The following is a 19,170-nucleotide window of genomic DNA, read 5'->3' as shown; positions in this document are numbered from 1 at the left end:
TCGAAGTGTACAAGATTTTGTGACCATTTCAAAAAAGTGTCTCCATTTCAAACACTTTAATGGCTACTGGCAGCAAACCTGTAAAATCTCAAATGCTGTTTAAGGGGGTGTGAGTTCTCGAGGTTTGATGAGGGATAGGGGGCCAATATAAGGGCCAAGTACCAGCACCCATCGCACATCATGTGCGTACACCCCCCGGCCCCCCGATCGCCGGAACCCCAATACCGCCAGTCAGGTTCTCCGGCGATTGTGCCCCGACGAAGAAAAATATGGCACCAGCACATGCCCGAGCCCAGCATGTGCTGTCGTAACCCTCGGTCTGGTTCGATCTTAGACTGGGAATGAACTCAGTTTGCTTAGACTGGAAATGAACTCCGTATGCCTAAGTCAACCCACGAAACAAGCGTGCGGGCGCTCAGCCAGCCGAGGGGCGGGATGCGCAAGCCGGGGATCGGTTGGGTCCCCCTCATCATGCTGCCGATCTTGCCACTGGAACTGTCTATTCGGTCCGATCTTAGACTGGGAATGAACTTCGTATGCCTAAGCCAACCGACGAAACGAGCGGGCAGGTGGGTACTATGCCAGCCAGAGAGACGGGATGCGCAAGCCGTGGATCGCTTGGGTGGTAGGTGGGTTTAGGTACATCTTAATATTTCTGCATGCCAATGCCATTTTTATGGCTTGTAAATTCATACATTGGTCCCTTAAGCCTTCACGTGAAGTTTCATGGCAAGACGACTCATTTTCTATTTTTCATGATTTTTGAAAGCTTTTGCAGTTCGGGATTTTTTCAAATTTTTTTCGAAAGAAGTTTTGGCCCCAAACTTAGTAGATGTGATCCTTGTATTTTTTTTGGCTTGCACAAAAAAAATAAGCTAAAAACTCGAAGTGTACAAGATTTTGTGACCATTTGAAAAAAGTGTCCCCATTTCAGACACTTTAATGGCTACTGGCAGCTAACCTGTAAAATCATGAATGCTCTTTAAGGGGGTGTGAGTTCTTGAGGTTTGATGAGGGATAGGGGGCCAATATAAGGGCCAAGTACCAGCAGCCTTCGCAAATCATGTGCGTACACCCCCCGGCCCCCCCGATCGTCGAAACCCCAATGCCGTCGGTCAGGTTCTCCGGTGATGCTCCGGTGATGGTACCCCGACGAAGAAAAATACGGTACCAGCACATGCCTAAGCGTAGCATGGGCTACTGCAACCCTCGGTCTGGTCTGATCTTAGACTGGGAATGAACTTCGTATGCTTAGACTGGGAATGAACTCCGTATGCCTAAGTCAACCCATAAAACGAGCGTACGGGCGCTCAGCCGACCAGAGGGGTGGGATGCGTAATCCGGTGATCAGTCGGGTCCCCCTCTCCGTGCTACCGATCTTGCTGCTGCAACCCTCAGTCCAGTCTGATCTTAGACTAGGAATGAACTCCGTATGCCTAAGCCAACCGACAAAACGAGCAGGCGGGCGGGCACTATGCTAGCCAGAGAGAAGGGTTGCGTAAGCCGTGGATCAATAGGGTTGTAGGTGGGTTTAGGCACATCTTCATATTTTTTCATGCCAATGCCTTTTTTATGGCTTGTAAATTCATACAATGCTCCCTTAAGCCTTCACGAGAAGTCTTATGGCAGGAGTTTTGGCCCCAAACTTAGTAGCGTGATCCTTGTATTTTTTTTGGCGTGCACAAAAAAAATCAGCTAAAAACTCAAAGTGTACAATATTTTGTGACCATTTGAAAAAAGTGTCCCCATTTCAGATACTTTAATGCCTACTGGCAGCAAACCTGTAAAATCATGAACGCTCTTTAAGGGGGTGTGAGTTCTTGAGGTTTGATGAGGGATAGGAGGCCAATATAAGGGCCAAGTACCAGCACCCTTCGCACATCATGTCCGCACACCCCCCGACCCCACCGATCGTCGAAACCCCAATGCTGCCGGTCAGGTTCTCCGACGATGCTCCGGTGACGGTGCCTCGACGAAGAAAAATGCGATGCCAGCACATGATTGAGCCCCGTATGTGCTACTGTAACCCTCGATCCGGTCCGATCTTAGACTGGGAATGAACTCCGTATGCTTAGACTGGGAATGAACTCCATATGCCTAAGTCAACCTACGAAATGAGCGTGCGGGCGCTCAGCCGGCCAGAGGGGCGAGATGCGTAAGTCGAGGATCGGTCGAGTTCCCCTCTGCGTGCTGTCGATCCTACTGCTGCAACCCTCAGTCTGGTCCAATCTTCGACTGCGAATGAACTCCATATGCCTAAGCCAACCGATGAAATGAGCGGGCGAGGGGCGAGCGGGCGGGCAGGCGAGCACTACGCCGGCCAGAGAGATGAGATGCGCAAGCCGTGGATCGATAGGGTGGTAGGTGGGTTTAGGCACATCTTCATATTTCTATGTGCCAATGCCATTTTTATGGCTTGTAAATTCATACAATGGTCCCTTATGCCTTCACATGAAGTTTCATGGCAAGACGACTCGTTTTCTATTTTTCATGATTTTTGAACCTTTTTACGGTTGGGGATTTTTTAAAATTTTTTCGAAAGGAGTTTTGGCCCCAAACTTGGTAGACATGATCCTTGTATTTTTTTTGGCATGCACAAAAAAATTCAGCTAAAAACTCGAAGTGTACAAGATTTTATGACTATTTGAAAAAAGTGTCCCCATTTAAGACACTCTAATGGCTACTGGCAGCAAACCTGTAAAATCTCAAATGCTCTTTAAGGGGGTGTGAGTTCTCGAGGTTTGATGAGGGATAAGGGGCCAATATAAGCGCCAAGTATTAGCACACATCGCACATCATGTGCGTACACCCCCCCGGCCCCCCTAATCGTCGGAACCCCAATGCCGTCAGTTAGGTTCTCCGGTGATGGTCCGACGATGGTGCCCCGACGAACAAAAATGTGGCACCAGCACAAGCACAAGCCCGAGCCCAGCATGTGCTGTCGCAACCCTCGGTCCGGTCCAATCTTAGACTGGGAATGAACTCCATATGCTTAGACTGAGAATGAACTCCGTATGCCTAAGTCAACCCACGAAATGAGCGTGCGGGCGCTCAGGAGGCCAGAGGGGCGGGATGAGTAAGCCGAGGATTGGTTGTGTCCCCCTTTGCATGCTACCGATCCTGCTGCCGCAACCCTCGGTTTGGTCTGATCTTAGATTGGGAATTAACTCCGTATGCCTAAGCCAACCGACGAAACCAGCGGGCGGGCGGGCAGGCGGTCGGGCACTACGCTGGCCAGAGAGACGGGATGCGCGAGCCATTGATCGATAGGGTGGTAGGTGGGTTTAGGCACATCTTCATATTTCTGAATTTTAATTCCATTCTTATTGCTTACAAATTCATACAACGGTCCTTTAAGCCTTCACGTGAAGTTTCATGGCAAGATGACTCGTTTTCTATTTTTCATGATTTTCAAAACTTTTTACGGTTCGGGATTTGTGAAAATCTTTTTAGAAGGAGTTTTCTCCCCAAACTTGGTATACCTGATCCTTGTATTGTTTTTGGCATGCACAAAAAATTTCAGCTAAAAACTCAAAGTGTAGAAGATTTTGTGACCATTTGAAAAAAGTGTCCCCATTTTGGACACTTTAATTGCTACTGGCAGCAAACCTGTAAAATCTCAAATGCTCTTTAAGGGGGTGTGAGTTCTCAAGGTTTGACAAGGGATAGGGGGCCAATATAAGGGCCAAGTACCAGCACCCATCTCACATCATGTGCGCACACCCCCTGACCCCCTATCACCGGAACCCCAATGCCTGAGCCCAGCATGTGCTGTCGCAACCCTTGGTCTGGTCTGATCTTAGACTGAGAATGAACTCCGTATGCTTAGACTGGGAATGAACTCCGTATGCCTAAGTCAACCCATTAAACGAGCGTACGGGCGTTCAGTCAGCCAGAGGGGCGAGATGCGCAAGACGGGGATTGATCGGGTCCCTTTTTACGTGCTGTTGATCCTACTACCGCAACTTTCAGTCCGGTCTGATCTTAGACTGGGAATGAACTCCGTATGCCTAAGCCAACCAATGAAACGAGCGGATGGGCGGGCGGGGACTATGCCGGCAATAGAGACGGGATGCGCAAGCCATGGATCGATAGGGTGGTAGGTGGGTTTAGGTACATCTTCATATTTCTACGTGCCAATGCCATTTTTATTACTTGTAAATTCATACAATGGTCCCTTAAGCCTTCACGTGAAGTTTCATGGCAAGATGACTCATTTTTTATTTTTTACAATTTTTAAAACTTTTTATGGTTCGGGATTTTTTAAAATTTTTTTGGAAGGTGTTTTGGCCCCAAACTTGGTAGACGTGATCCTTGTATATTTGTTGGCATGGACAAAAACATTTAGCTAAAAACTCGAAGTGTACAAGATTTTGTGACCATTTGAAAAAAATGTCCCCATTTCAGACACTTTAATTGCTACTGGCAGCAAACCTGTAAAATCTCAAATGCTCTTTAAGGGGGTGTGAGTTCTCGAGGTTTGATGTGAGATAGGGGGCCAATATAAGGGCCAAGTACCAGCACCCATTGCGCATCATGCGCGCGCACCCCCTGGCCCCCCCGATCCTCAGAACCCAATGCCGCCGGTCAGGCTCTCCGGCGATGCCCCGGCGGTGGTGCCCCGGTGAAGAAAAATGTGGCACCAGCACATGCCCAAGCCCAGCATGTGCTGCCGCAACCCTCGGTCCGGTCCGATCTTAGACTGGGAATGAACTTCATATGCTTAGACTTGGAATGAACTCCGTATCCCTAAGTCAACCCACAAAACCAGCGTGCGGTCGCTCAGCCAGCCAGAGGGGCGGGATGCGTAAGCCGGGGATCGGCTGGGTCCCCCTCTGCGTGTTGTCGATCTTGCTACCACAACCCTTTGTCCGGTTTGATCTTAGACTGGGAATGAACTCCGTATGCCTAAGCCAACCGATGAAAAAAGCGGGCGGGCGGGCGGGCGGGCCCTACGCCGACCAGAGAGACAGGATGCGCAAGCCGTGGATCGATAGGGTGGTAGGTGGGTTTAGGTACATCTTCATATTTCTGCGTGCCAATGCCATTTTTATGGCTTGTAAATTCATAAAATGGTCCTTTAAGCCTTCACGTGAAGTTTTATGGCGAGACGACTCGTTTTCTATTTTTCATGATTTTTAAAACTTTTTATGGTTCGAGATTTTTTTAAGCTTTTTTGGAAGGAGTTTTGGCATCAAACTTGGTAGACGTGATCCTTGTATTTTTTTTGGCTTGCAAAAAAAAATTTAGCTAAAAACTCGAAGTGTACAAGATTTTGTGACCATTTGAAAAAAAGTGTCCCCATTTCGAACACTTTAATGGCTACTGGCAGCAAACCTATAAAATCTCAAATGCTCTTCAAGGGGGTGTGAGTTCTCATGGTTTGATGAGATATAGGGGGCCAATATAAGGGCCAAGTACCAGCAACCATTACACATCATGTGCGCACACCCCACCCGGCCCCCTCAATCGTCAGAACCCCAATGCCGTCGGTTAGGTTCTCGATGATGCTTCGACGATGGTGCCCCGACGAAGAAAAATGCGGCATTAGCACACGCCCGAGCCCAGCACGTGCTACTGCAACCCTCGGTCTGGCTCGATCTTAAACTGGGAATGAACTCCGTATGCCTAGGTCAACCCACGAAATGAGCGTGCGGGCGTTCAGTCGGCCAGAGGGGCGGGATGCGCAAGCCAGAGATCAACCGGGTCACCCTCTGCGTACTGCAGATCTTCCTGCCACCACCCTTGGTCTGGTTCGATCTTAGACAGGAATGATCTTCGTATGCCTAAGCCAACCAACAAAATGAGTGGGTGGGCGGGCGGGCACTACGCCGGCCAGAGAGATGGGTGCGCAAGCCGTGGATCGATAGGGTGGTAGGTGGGTTTAGGCACATCTTCATATTTCTGCATGCCAATGCCATTTTTATGGCTTGTAAATTCATATAATGGTCCCTTAAGCCTTCACGTGAAGTTTCATGGCAAGACGACTTCATGATTTTTGAAACTTTTTGCGGTTTGGGATTTCTTAAAATTTTTTCGAAAGGATTTTTAGCCCCAAACTTGGTAGACATGATCCTTGTATTTTTTTTGGCATGCAAAAAAAAATTCAGCTAAAAACTCGAAGTGTAAAAGATTTTGTGACCATTTGAAAAAAAGTGTCCCCATTTCAGATACTTTAATGGCTACTGGCAGCAAATCTGTAAAATCTCAAATGCTCTTTAAGGGGGTGTGAGTTTTGAAGGTTTGATGAGGGATAGGGGGCCAATATAAGGGCAAAGTACCAGCACCCATCGCACATCATGTGCACACACCCCCCCCGGCCCCCCCGATCGCGGGAACCCTCATGCCGCCGGTCAAGTTCTCCGGCGATGCTCCGACGATGGTTTATCGACGAAGAAAAATGTGGCACCAGCACATGCTTGAGCCCAGCATGTGCTGTCGCAACCCTCAGTTCAGTCAGATCTTAGATAGGGAATGAACTCCGTATGCTTAGACTAGGAATGAACTCCGTATGCCTAAGTTAACTTACGAAACGAGCGTGTGGGCGCTCAGCCGGCGAGAGGGGTGGGATGCGCAAGCTGGGTATCGACCAGGTCCCCCTCTGCGTGCTGTCGATCTTGTTGTCACAACCCTCGGTCCTGTCTGATCTTAGACTGGGAATGAACTCCGTATCCCTAAGCGAACCGACGAAACGAGCGGGCGAGCGGGCACTACGCCGGCCAGAGAGACGGGATGCGTAAGCTGTGGATCGATAGGGTGGTAGGTGGGTTTAGGCACATCTTCATATTTCTGTGTGACAATGTCATTTTTATGGCTTGTAAATTCACACAATGCTCCCTTAAGCCTTCATGTGAAGTTTCATGGCAAGACGACTCATTTTTTATTTTTCATGATTTTTGAAACTTTTTACGGTTCGGGACTTTTTAAAATTTTTTTCGAAGGATTTTTGGCCCCAAACTTTATAAACGTGATCCTTGTATTTTTGTTGGCATGCACAAAAAAATTCAGTTAAAAACTCGAAGTGTACAACATTTTGTGACCATTTGAAAAAAGTGTCCCCATTTCAGACACTTTAACGGCTACTGGCAGCAAACCTCTAAAATCTCAAATGCTATTTAAGGGGGTGTGAGTTCTTGAGGTTTGATGAGGGATAGGGGGCCAATATAAGGGCCAAGTACCAGCACCCATCGCACATCATGTGCGCACACCCCCCAGCCCCCCCGATCACGGGAACCCTAATGCCGTTGGTCAGGTTCTCCGGTGATGCTCCGACGATGGTGCCCCGGCGAAGAAAAATGCAGCACCAGTACATGTCCGAACCCGGCATGTGCTACCGCAACCCTCGGTCTGGTCCGTTCTTAGATTGGGAATGAACTCCGTATGACTAAGTCAACCCACGAAACGAGCGTGGGGGCACTCAGCCGGTAAGAGGGGTGGGATGCACAAGCTGGGGATCGACCGGGTCCCCTTCTGTGTGCTGTCGATCCTGTTGTCACAACCCTCGATCTGATCTAATCTTAGACTGGGAATGAACTCCGTATGCCTAAGCGAACCGATGAAACTAGCGGGCGGGCGGGGGATCTGGCACTACGCCGACCAGAGTGACGGGATGCACAAGCTGTGGAGCGATAGGGTGGTAGGTGGGTTTAGGCACATCTTCATATTTCTATGTGCCAATGCCATTTTTATGGCTTGTAATTCATACAATTGTCCCTTAGGCCTTCATGTGAAGTTTCATGGCAAGACGACTCATTTTCTATTTTTCATGATTTTTGAAACTTTTTACGGTTCGGGACTTTTTAAAATTATTTCGAAAGGGGTTTTAGCCCCAAACTTGGTAGACGTGATCCTTGTATTTTTGTTGGCATGCACAAAAAAATTCAGCTAAAAACTCAAAGTGTACAAGATTTTGTGACCATTTGAAAAAAGTGTCCCCATTTCAGACACTTTAACGGCTACTAGCAGCAAACCTATAAAATCTCAAATGCTCTTTAAGGGGGTATGAGTTCTCGAGGTTTGATGAGGGATAGGGGGCCAATATAAGGGCCAAGTACCAGCACCCATCACACATCATGTGCGCACACCCCCCGACCCCCTCGATCGCGAGAACCCTAATGCCGCCGGTCAGGTTCTCCGACGATGCTCCGACGATGGTGCCCCGACGAAGAAAAGTGCGGCACCAGCACATGCCTGAACCTAGCATGTGCTGCCGCAACCCTCGGTCCATTCCGATCTTAGACTGGGAATGAACTCCGTATGCCTAAGTCAACCCACAGAACGAGTGTGCGGGCACTCAGCCGACCAAAGGGGCAGGATGCGCAAGCCGGGGACCGATCAGGTCCCCCTGGGTGTGCCACCGATCTTGCTACCACAACATTCGGTCTAGTATGATCTTAGACTGGGAATGAACTTCGTATGCCTAAGCCAACCAACGAAACGAGCGGGCGACGAGCGGGCGGGCACTACGCCGGCCAGAGATACGGATTGCGCAAGCCGTGGATCGATAGGGTGTTTGGTGGGTTTAGGCACATCTTCATATTTCTGCGTGCCAATGCCATTTTTATGGCTTGCAAATTCATACAATGGTCCCTTAAGCCTTCACGTGAAGTTTCATGGCAAGAAGACTCGTTTTCTTTTTTTCATGATTTTTGAAACTTTTTACGGTTCGGGGTTTTTTTAAATTTTTTTGGAAGGAGTTTTGGCCCCAAACATGGAGACGTGATCCTTGTATTTTTTTGGCATGCACAAAAAAATTCAACTAAAAACTCGAAGTGTACAAGATTTTGTGAACACTTGAAAAAAGTGTCCCCATTTTAGACACTTTAATGGCTACTGGCAGTCAATCTGTAAAATCTCAAATGCTCTTTTTGGGGGTGTGAGTTCTCAAGGTTTGATGAGGGATAGGGGGCCAATATAAGGGGGAAGTACCAGCACCCATCGCACATCATGTGTCACACCCCCGGCCTCCCGATCGTCGGAACCCCAATACCGTCGGTCAGGTTTTTCGATGATGCTCTGGCGATGGTGCCTCGACGAAGAAAAATGCGGCACCAGCACATGCCCGAGCCCCGCATGTGCTACCGTAACCCTCGGTCTGGTCTGATCTTAGACTGGGAATGAACTTCGTATGCTTAGACTGGGAATTAACTCCGTATGCCTATGTCAACCCACGAAACGAGTGTGTGGGCGCTCAGCCGACAAGAGGGGTGGGATGCGCAAGCTGGGGATCGGTCGGGTCCCCCTCTACGTGCCATAGATTTTGTTGTCACAACCCTCGGTCCGGTCTGATCTCAGACTGGGAATGAACTCCGTATGCCTAAGCCAACCCATGAAACGTGCGGGCGGGCAGGTGAGCGGGCACTATGCCAACCAGAGACACGGTTTAGGCACATCTTCATATTTCTATGTGCCAATGCCATTTTTATGGCTTGTAAATTCATACAATGCTCCCTTAAGCCTTCATGTGAAGTTTCATGGCAAGACGACTCGTTTTCTATTTATAACGATTTTCAAACCTTTTTGCAGTTCGAGATTTTTTCAAATTTTTTCGGAAGGAGTTTTGGCCCCAAACTTGGTAGACGTGATCCTTGTATTTTTGTTGGCATCCATAAAAATAAAAACTCGAAGTGTAGAAGATTTTGTGACCATTTGAAAAAAGTGTCCCCATTTCAGACACTTTAATGGCTATTGGCAGCAAACCTGTAAAATCTCAAATGCTCTTTAAGCGGGTGTGAGTTCTCGAGGTTTGATGAGGGATAAGGGTTCAATATAAGGGCCAGGTACCAGTACCCATCGCACATCATGTGCCCACATCCCCCCGGCCCCCCGGATCCCCAGAACAGCAATACCGCCGGCCAGGTTCTCCGGTGATGCTCCGACGATGGTGTCCCAGCGATAAAAAATGCAACACCAGCACATGCCCGAGCCCAGCATGTGCTGCCACAACCCTCGGTCCGATCCGATCTTAGACTGGGAATGAACTCCGTATGCTTAGACTGCGAATGAACTCCGTATGCCTAAGTCAACCCATGAAACGAGCGTGCGGGCGCTCAGCTGCCAGAGGGTCGGGATGAACAAGCGGGGGATCGACCGTGTCCCCCTCACGTGCTACCGATCCTGCTGTAGCAAGCCCTGGTCCGGTCTGAGCTTAGACTGGGAATGAACTCCATATGCTTAAGCCAATCGATGAAACGAGCGGGGGGGCGGGTGGGTGGGCATTACGCCGGCCAAAGAGACGGGATACGCAAGTCGTGGATCGATAGGGTGGTAGGTGGGTTGAGGCACATCTTCATATTTCTGCATGCCAATGCCATTTTTATGGCTTGTAAATTCATACAATGGTCCCTTAAGCCTTCATGTGAAGTTTCATGGCAAGATGACTCGTTTTCTATTTCTGACGATTTTCAAAATTTTTACGGTTCGGGATTTATTAAAATTTTTTCGAAAGGAGTTTTGGCCCCAAACTTGTAGACGTGATCCTTGTATTTTTTTTTGGTATGCACAAAAAAATTCAGCTAAAAACTTGAAATGTACAAGATTTAGTGACTATTTGAAAAAAGTTTCCCTATTTCAGACACTTTAATGGCTACTGGCAGCAAACCTGTAAAATCTCAAATGCTCTTTAAGGGGGTGTGAGTTCTCCAGGTTTGATGAGGGATAGGGGGCCAATATAAGGGTGAAGTACCAGAACCCATCACACATCATGTGCGCACCACCCCCCAGCCCCCCCGATCGTCGGAACCCCAATGCCGCCGGTCAGGTTCTCCGGTGATGCTTCGACGATGGTGCCCCAGCGAAGAAAAATGCGGCACCAGCACATGCCCGAGCCCAGCATGTGCGGCAGCAACTCGTGGTTCGATCCGATCTTAGACTGGCAACGAACTCCGTATGCTTAGACTGGGAATGAACTTCGTATGCCTAAGTCAACCCATGAAACGAGCGTGCGGGCGCTCAGTCAGCCAGAGAGGCAAGATGCGCAAGTTGAGGATCGGTTGGGTCCCCCTCTACGTGCTGCCAATCCTACTACCGTAACCCTCAGTGTGGTCTGATCTTAGAATGGGAATGAACTCCGTATGCCTAAGCCAACCGATGCAACGAGCGGGCGGGCACTATGCCGGCTAGAGAGACGGGATACGCAAGCCGTGGATCGATAGGGTGGTAGGTGGGTTTAGGCACATCTTATATTTCTGCGTGGCAATGCCATTTTTATTGCTTGTAAATTTATACAATGGTCCCTTAAGCCTTCACGTGAAGTTTCATGGCAAGATGACTCGTTTTCTATATTTCATGATTTTTGAAACTTTTTACGGTTCGAGATTTTTTAAAATTTTTTCGAAAGGATTTTCGGCCCTAAACTTGGTAGACGTGATCCTTCTATTTTTGTTGGCATGCACAAAAAAATTCAGCCGAAAACTCCAAGTTTACAAGATTTTGTGAGCATTTGAAAAAGTGTCCCCATTTCAGACACTTTAATTGCTACTGGCAGCAAACCTGGAAAATCTCAAATGCTCTTTAAGGGGGTGTGAGTTCTCAAGGTTTGATGAGGGATAGGGGGCCAATATAAGGGCCTAGTACCAGCACCCATCACACATCATGTGCGCACACCCCCCGACCCCCCCGATCGCTAGAACCCCAATGCCGTCGGTCAGGTTCTCCGATGATGCTCCGATGATGGTGCCCCGACGAAGAAAAATGTGGCACCAGCACATGCCTGGACCCACATGTGCTGTCGCAACCCTCGGTTCGGTCTGATCTTTGACTAGGAATGAACTCTATATGCTTAGACTGGGAATGAACTCCGTATGCCTAAGTCAACCCACGAAATGAGCGTACGGGCGCTCAGCCGGCCAGAGGGGCGCGATGCCTATGCCGGGGATCAGCCGAGTCCCCCTCTGTGTACTGCCAATCCTGCTACCATAACCCTCAGTCCGGTTTGATCTTAGACTGGGAATGAACTCCGTATGCCTAAGCCAACTAACGAAACGAGCGGGCAGACGATGGGCAAGCGGGCACTACGTCGGCCAGAGAGACGGGATGCGCAAGCCATGGATCGATAGGGTGGTAGGTAGGTTTAGTCACCACTTCATATTTCTGTTTGCCAATGCCATTTTTATGGCTTGTAAATTCATACAATGGTCCTTTAAGCCTTCACGTGAAGTTTCATGGCAAGTCGACTCGTTTTCTATTTTTCATGATTTTTGAAACTTTTTGCGGTTAAGGATTTTTTCAAATTTTTTCGGAAGAAGTTTTGTCCCCAAACTCGATAGACGTGATCCTTGTATTTTTCTTCGCATGCAAAAAAAAATTCAGCTAAAAACTCGAAATGCACAAGATTTTGTGACCATTTGAAAAAAGTCTCCCCATTTCAGACAGTTTAATGGCTACTGGCAGCAAACCTATAAAATCTCAAATACTCTTTAAGGAGGTGTGAGTTGTCGAGGTTTGATGAGGGATAGGGGGCCAATATAAGGTCCAAGTACCAACATGCATCGCACATCATGTGTGCACCCCCCAGCCCCCCCGATCGTCGGAACCCCAACGCCGTCGGTCAGGTTCTCCGGTGATGATGCCCCGACGAAGAAAAATGCAGAACCAGCACTTGCCCAAGCGCAGCATGTGCTGCCGTAACCCTCGGTCTGGTCCAATCTTAGACTGGGAATGAACTCCATATGCTTAGACTGGGAATGAACTCTGTATGCCTAAGTCAACCCACGAAACGAGCGTGCGGGCGCTCAGCTGGCCAGAAGGGCGGGATGCACAAGCCGAGGATCGGTCGGGTCCGCCTTTGTGTGCTACTGTTCCGGTTGCCACAACCCTCGGTCTGGTCTGATCTTAGACTGGGAATGAACTCCGTATGCCTAAGCCAACAGACGAAACAAGCGGGTAGGAGGGCGGGCGGTCGGGCGAGCGGGCATTATGCCGGCCAGAGAGACGGGATGCGCAAGTCATGGATCGATAGGGTGGTAGGCGGGTTTAGGCACATCTTCATATTTTTGGGTACGAATGCCATTTTTATGGCTTGTAAATTCATACAATGGTCCCTTAAGCCTTGACGTGAAGTTTCATGGCAAGATGACTCGTTTTTTATTTTTCACGATTTTTGAAACTTTTTGCGGTTCAGGATTTTTTAAAATTTTTTCGCAAGGAGTTTTGGCCTAAACTTGGTAGACGTGATCCTTGTATTTTTTTTGGCATGCACAAAAAAATTCAGCTAAACACTCCAAGTGTACAAGATTTTGTGACCATTTGAAAAAAGTGTCCCCATTTCAGACACTTTAATGGCTACTGACAGCAAACCTGTAAAATCTCAAATGCTTTTTAAGGGGGTGTGAGTTCTTAAGGATTGATATGGGATAGGGGGCCAATATAAGGGCAAGTACCAGCACCCATCGCACATCATGTGCGCACACCCCTCCGACCCCCCTCGATCGTCGGAACCCCAATGCCGCAGGTCAGGTTCTCCGACGATGCTCTGACGATGGTGCCCCGACGAAGAAAAATGTAGCACCAGCCCATGCCCGAGCCTAACATGTGCTGCCGTAACCCTCGGTTCGATCCGATCTTAGATTGGGAATGAACTCCGTATGCTTAGACTTGGAATGAACTCCGTATGCCTAAGTCAACCCACGAAAGGAGCATGTGGGCGCTCAGCCGGCCAAAGGGGCAGGATGCGCAAGCCGGGGATCGGTCGGGTCCCCTCTGCATGCTATCGATCCTGCTGTAGCAACCCTCGGTTCGATCCGATCTTAGACTGGGAATGAACTCCGCATGCCTAAGCCAACCGACGAAACAAGCGGGCGAACAGGCTGCCGGGCACTACGTCGGCCAGAAAGACGGGATGCGCAAGCCGTGGATAAATAGGGTGGTAGGTTGGTTTAGGCACATCTTTATATTTCTGCATGCCAAAGCCATTTTTATGGCTTGTAAATTCATACAATGGTCCCTTAAGCCTTCAATTTACGTTTCATGGCAAGACGACTTGTTTTCTATTTTTCACGATTTTTGAAACTTTTTACAATTCGGGATTTTTTAAAATTTTTTTGAAAAGAGTTTTGGCCCCAAACTTGGTAGACGTGATCCTTGTATTTTTTTTGGCATGCAAAAAAAAATTCAGCTAAAAACTCGAAGTGTACAAGATTTTGTGACCATTTGAAAAAAGTGTCCCCATTTCAAACACTTTAATGGCTACTGGCAGCAAACCTGTAAAATCTCAAATGCTCTTTAAGGGGGTGTGAGTTCTCGAGATTTGATGAGGGATAAGGGGCCAATATAAGGGCCAAGTACCAGCACCCATTGCACATCACTTGCACACACCCCCCGACCCCCCGATCATCGGAACCCCAATACCGCTGGTCAGGTTCTCCGGCGATGGTGCCCCGACGAAGAAAAATGCTGCACCAGCACCTGCCCATGCCTAGCATGTGCTACCGCAACCCTCGGTCAGGTCCGATCTTAGACTGTGACTGAACTCCATATGCTTAGACTGGGAATGAACTTCGTATGCCTAGGTCAACCCATGAAACGAGCGTGCGAACGCTCAGCCGGATAGAGGGGCGGGATGAGCAAGTCAGGGATCGAAAGGGTCCCCCTCTACGTGCTACCGATCCTGTTACTGCAACCCTCGGTCGGGTCTGATCTTAGACTGGGAATGAACTCCGTATGCCTAAGCCAACCGATGAAACGAGCGGGCGGGCGGGCGGACGGGCAGTACACCGGCCAGAGAGACGGGATGCACAAGCTGTGGATCGATAGGGTGGTAGGTGGGTTTAGGCACATCTTCATCTTTCTACGTGCCAATGCCATTTTTATGGCTTGTAAATTCATACAATGGTCCCTCAAGCCTTTACGTGAAGTTTCATGGCAAGACGACTAATTTTCTATTTTTCATCATTTTTGAAACTTTTTGCGGTTCGGGATTTTTAAAATTTTTTCAGAAGGAGTTTTGTCCCCAAAGTTGGTAGATGTGATACTTTTATTTTTTTTGGCATGCACAAAAAAATTCAGCTAGAAACTCGATGTGTACAAGATTTTGTGACCATTTCAAAAAAGTATCCCCATTTCAGACACTTTAATGGCTACTGGCAACAAACCTGTAAAATCTCAAATGCTCTTTAAGGGGGTGTGAGTTCTCGAGGTTTGATGAGGGATAGTGGGCCAATATAAGGGCCAAGTACCAGCACCCATCAAACATCATGTGCGCACACCCCCCGACCCCCCCCAATCGTTGGAACCCCAATGTCGTCAGTCAAGTTCTCAGGCGATGCTTCGATGATGGTGACCCGACGAAGAAAAATGCGGCACCAGCACATGACCGAGCCTAGAATGTGCTGCTGGAACCCTTGGTCCGATCCGATCTTAGACTGGGAATGAACTCCGTATGCTTAGACTGGGTATGAAATCCGTATGCCGAAGTCAACCCACGAAACGAGCGTGCGGGCGCTCAGTCGGCCGAGCTGCGGGATGCGCAAGTCGGGGATCGATCAGGTCCCCCTCTCCGTGCTACCGATCCTGCTACTGTAACCCTCAGTTTAGTCCGATCTTAGACTAGGAATGAACTTCATATACCTAAGCCAACTGACAAAACGAACGGGCGGGAGGGCAGGCGGGCACTACGCCGGCCAGAGAGACGGGATGCACAAGCCATGGATCGATAGGGTGGTAGGTGGGTTTAGGCACATCTTCATATTTTTGCATGCCAATGCCATTTTTATGGCTTGTAAATTCATACAATGGTCCCTTAAGCCTTCACGTGAAGTTTCATGGCAAGACAACTCGTTTTCTATTTTTCACGATTTTTGAAACTTTTTATGGTTCGGGATTTTTTTAAATTTTTTTGGAAGGAGTTTTGGCCCCAAACTTGGTAGACGTGATCCTTGTATTTTTGTTGGCATGCACAAAAAATTCAGGTAAAAACTCAAGGTGTACAAGATTTTGTGACCATTTGAAAAAAGTGACCCCATTTCAGACACTTTAATGGCTACTGGCAGCAAACTTGTAAAATCTCAAATGCTCTTTAAGGGGGTGTGAGTTCTCGAGGTTTGATGAGGGATAAGGGGGCCAATATAAGAGCCAAGTACCGGCACCCATCGCACATCATGTACGCACACCCCCTCCCCGGCCCCCTCCATCACCGGAACCCCAATGCCGTCGGTCAGGTTCTCCGTCGATGCTCCGGTGATGGTGCCCCGATGAAGAAAAATGTGGCACCAGCACATGCCTGAGCCCAGCATGTGCTGCTGCAACCCTCAGTCCAGTCTGATCTTAGACTGGGAATGAACTCCGTATGCCTAAGTCAACCAACGAAATGAGCGTGCGGGCGCGCAGCCGGCCAAAGGGGCGGGAGGCGCAAGCCGGGGATCAGCTGAGTCAGTTGAGTCCCTCTCTGCATGCTGCCGATCCTACTGCCGCAACCCTCGATTCCTTTTGATCTTAGATTGGGAATGAACTCCGTATGCCTAAGCCAATCGACGAAACGAGCGGGCGGACGGGTGGGTGGGCACTACACCGACCAGACAGACGGGATGCGTAGGCCATGGATCGATAGGGTGGTAGGTGGGTTTAGGCACATCTTCATATTTTTCCGTGCCAATCCCATTTTATGGCTCGTAAATTGATACAATGGTCCCTTAAGCCTTCACGTGAAGTTTCATCGCAAGATGACTCATTTTTTATTTTTCATGATTTTTGAAACTTTTTAGGGTTCAGGATTTTTTAAAATTTTTTCGGATGGAGTTTTGGCCCCAAACTTGGTAGACGTGATCCTTGTATTTTTGTTGGCATGCACAAAAAAAATTCAGCTAAAAACTCGAAGTGTACAAGATTTTGTGACCATTTGAAAAAAGTGTGCCCATTTCAGACACTTTACTAGCTACTGGCAGCAAACCTGTAAAATCTCAAATGCTATTAAAGGGGGTGTGAGTTCTCGAGGTTTGATGATGGATAGGGGGCCAACATAAGGCCAAGTACCAGCAACCATCGCACATGTGCGCACACCCCCCGGCCCCTTCGATCGTAGAAACCTCAATGCTGTCGGTCAGGTTCTCCGATGATGCTCCGATGATGATGCCCCGACGAAGAAAAATGCGGCACCAGCACATGCCTGAGCCCAGCATGTGCTAATGCAACCCTCGGTCTGGTCTGATCTTAGACTGGAATGAACTCCGTATGCCTAAGTCAACCCACGAAATGAGCGTGCAGGTGCTCAACCAGCCAAAGGGGCGGGATGCGCAAGTCGAGGATCGATCGAGCCCCTTCTACGTGCTACCGATCCTGCTACCGCAAACCCTCAGTCTGGTTCAATCTTAGACTAGGAATGAACTTCGTATGCCTAAGCCAACCGACGAAACGAGCGGGTGGGCGGACGGGTGGGCACTATGTCGGCCAGAGAGATGGGATTCGCAAGCCGTGGAATGATAGGGTGGTAGGTGGCTTTAGGCACATCTTCGTATTTCTGTATGCCAAAGCCATTTTTATGGTTTGTAAATTCATACAATGGTCCCTTAAGCCTTCACGTGAAGTTCCATGGCAAGAAGACTCGTTTTTTATTTTTCACATTTTTTGAAAACTTTTTGCAATTCAGGATTTTTTAAAATTTTTTCGGAAGTAGTTTTGGCCCCAAACTTGCTAGAAGTGATCCTTGTATTTTTGTTGGCATGCAAAAAAAAATTCAGGTAAAAACTCGAAATGTGCAAGATTTTGTGACCATTTGAAAAAAGTGTCCCCATTTCAGACACTTTAATGGCTACTGGCAGCAAACCTGTAAAATCTCAAGTGCTCTTTAAGGGGTGTGAGTTCTCGAGGTCTGATGAGGGACAGGGGGCCAATATAAGGGCCAAGTACCAGCACCCATTGCACATCATGTGCACACACCCCCCGGCCCCCCCGATCGCTGGAACCCTAATGCCGCCGGTCGGGTTCTTCGACGATGCTCCGGCGATGGTGCCCCGACGAAGAAAAATATGGCACCAGCACATGCCTGAGCCCAGCATGTGCTGTCGCAACCCTCGGTCCGGTCCGATCTTAGACTGGGAATGAACTCCGTATGCCTAAGTCAACCCACGAAACGAGCGTGCGGGCACTCAGCCGGCCAGAGGGGCGGGATGCGCAAGTCAGGGATCGGTCGGGTCCCCCTCTGCATGCTGCCGATCCTGCTGCGGCAACCCTCTGTTCGGTCTGATCTTAGACTGGGAATGAACTCCGTATGCCTAAGTCAATCGACGAAACGAGCGGGTGGACGGGCGGGCGGGCACTACGCCCGCCAGAGAGACGGGATGCGCAAGCTGCGGATCGATAGGGTGGTAGGTGTGTTTAGGCACATCTTCATATTTCTACATGCCAATGCCATTTTTATGGCTTGTAAATTCATACAATGGTCCCTTAAGCCTTCACGTGAAGTTTCATGGCAAGACAACTCATTTTCTATTTTTCATGATTTTTGAAACTTTTCACGGTTCGAGATTTTTTAAAATTTTTTTGGAAGGAGTTTTGGCCCCAAACTTGGTTGATGTGATCCTTGTATTTTTTTTGGCATGCACAAAAAAAGTCAGCTTAAAACTCGCAGTGTACAAGATTTTGTGACCATTAGAAAAAAATGTCCCAATTTCAGACACTTTAATGGCTACTGGCAACAAACCTGTAAAATCTCAAATGCTCTTTAAGGGGGTGTGAGTTCTTAAGGTTTGATGAGGGATAGGGGGCCAATATAAGGGCCATGTACCAGCACCCATCGCACATCATGTGCGCACACCCCCCTTCCCCCCCGATCACCGGAACCCCAATGTCGCTGGTAAGGCTATCCGACGATGATGCCCCGGCGAGGAAAAATACGACATCGACACATGCCCGAATCCAGCATGTGCTGCCGCAACCCTCGGTCCGGTCCGATCTTAGACTGGGAATGAACTCCGTATGCTTAGACTGGGAATGAACTCCGTGTGCCTAAGTCAACCCTCGAAACAAGCGTGTTGGCGCTCTGCTGGCCAGAGGGGCGGGATGTGTAAGCCGAGGATCGGCCGAGTCCCTCTCTATGTGCTACCGATCCTGCTGCCACAACCCTCAATCTGATCTGATCTTAGACTGGGAATGAACTTCGTATGCCTAAGCCAATCGACGAAATGAGCAGGCGGGCGGGCAGGCACTACGCCGGCCAGAGAGACGGGATGCGCAAGCCGA

Source organism: Durio zibethinus, chromosome 9, assembly GCF_047325235.1.
Source record: "Durio zibethinus cultivar Kanyao isolate XHJ-2024 chromosome 9, ASM4732523v1, whole genome shotgun sequence".
Lineage (NCBI taxonomy): Eukaryota > Viridiplantae > Streptophyta > Magnoliopsida > Malvales > Malvaceae > Durio > Durio zibethinus.
This window is presented reverse-complemented; position numbering follows the sequence as displayed.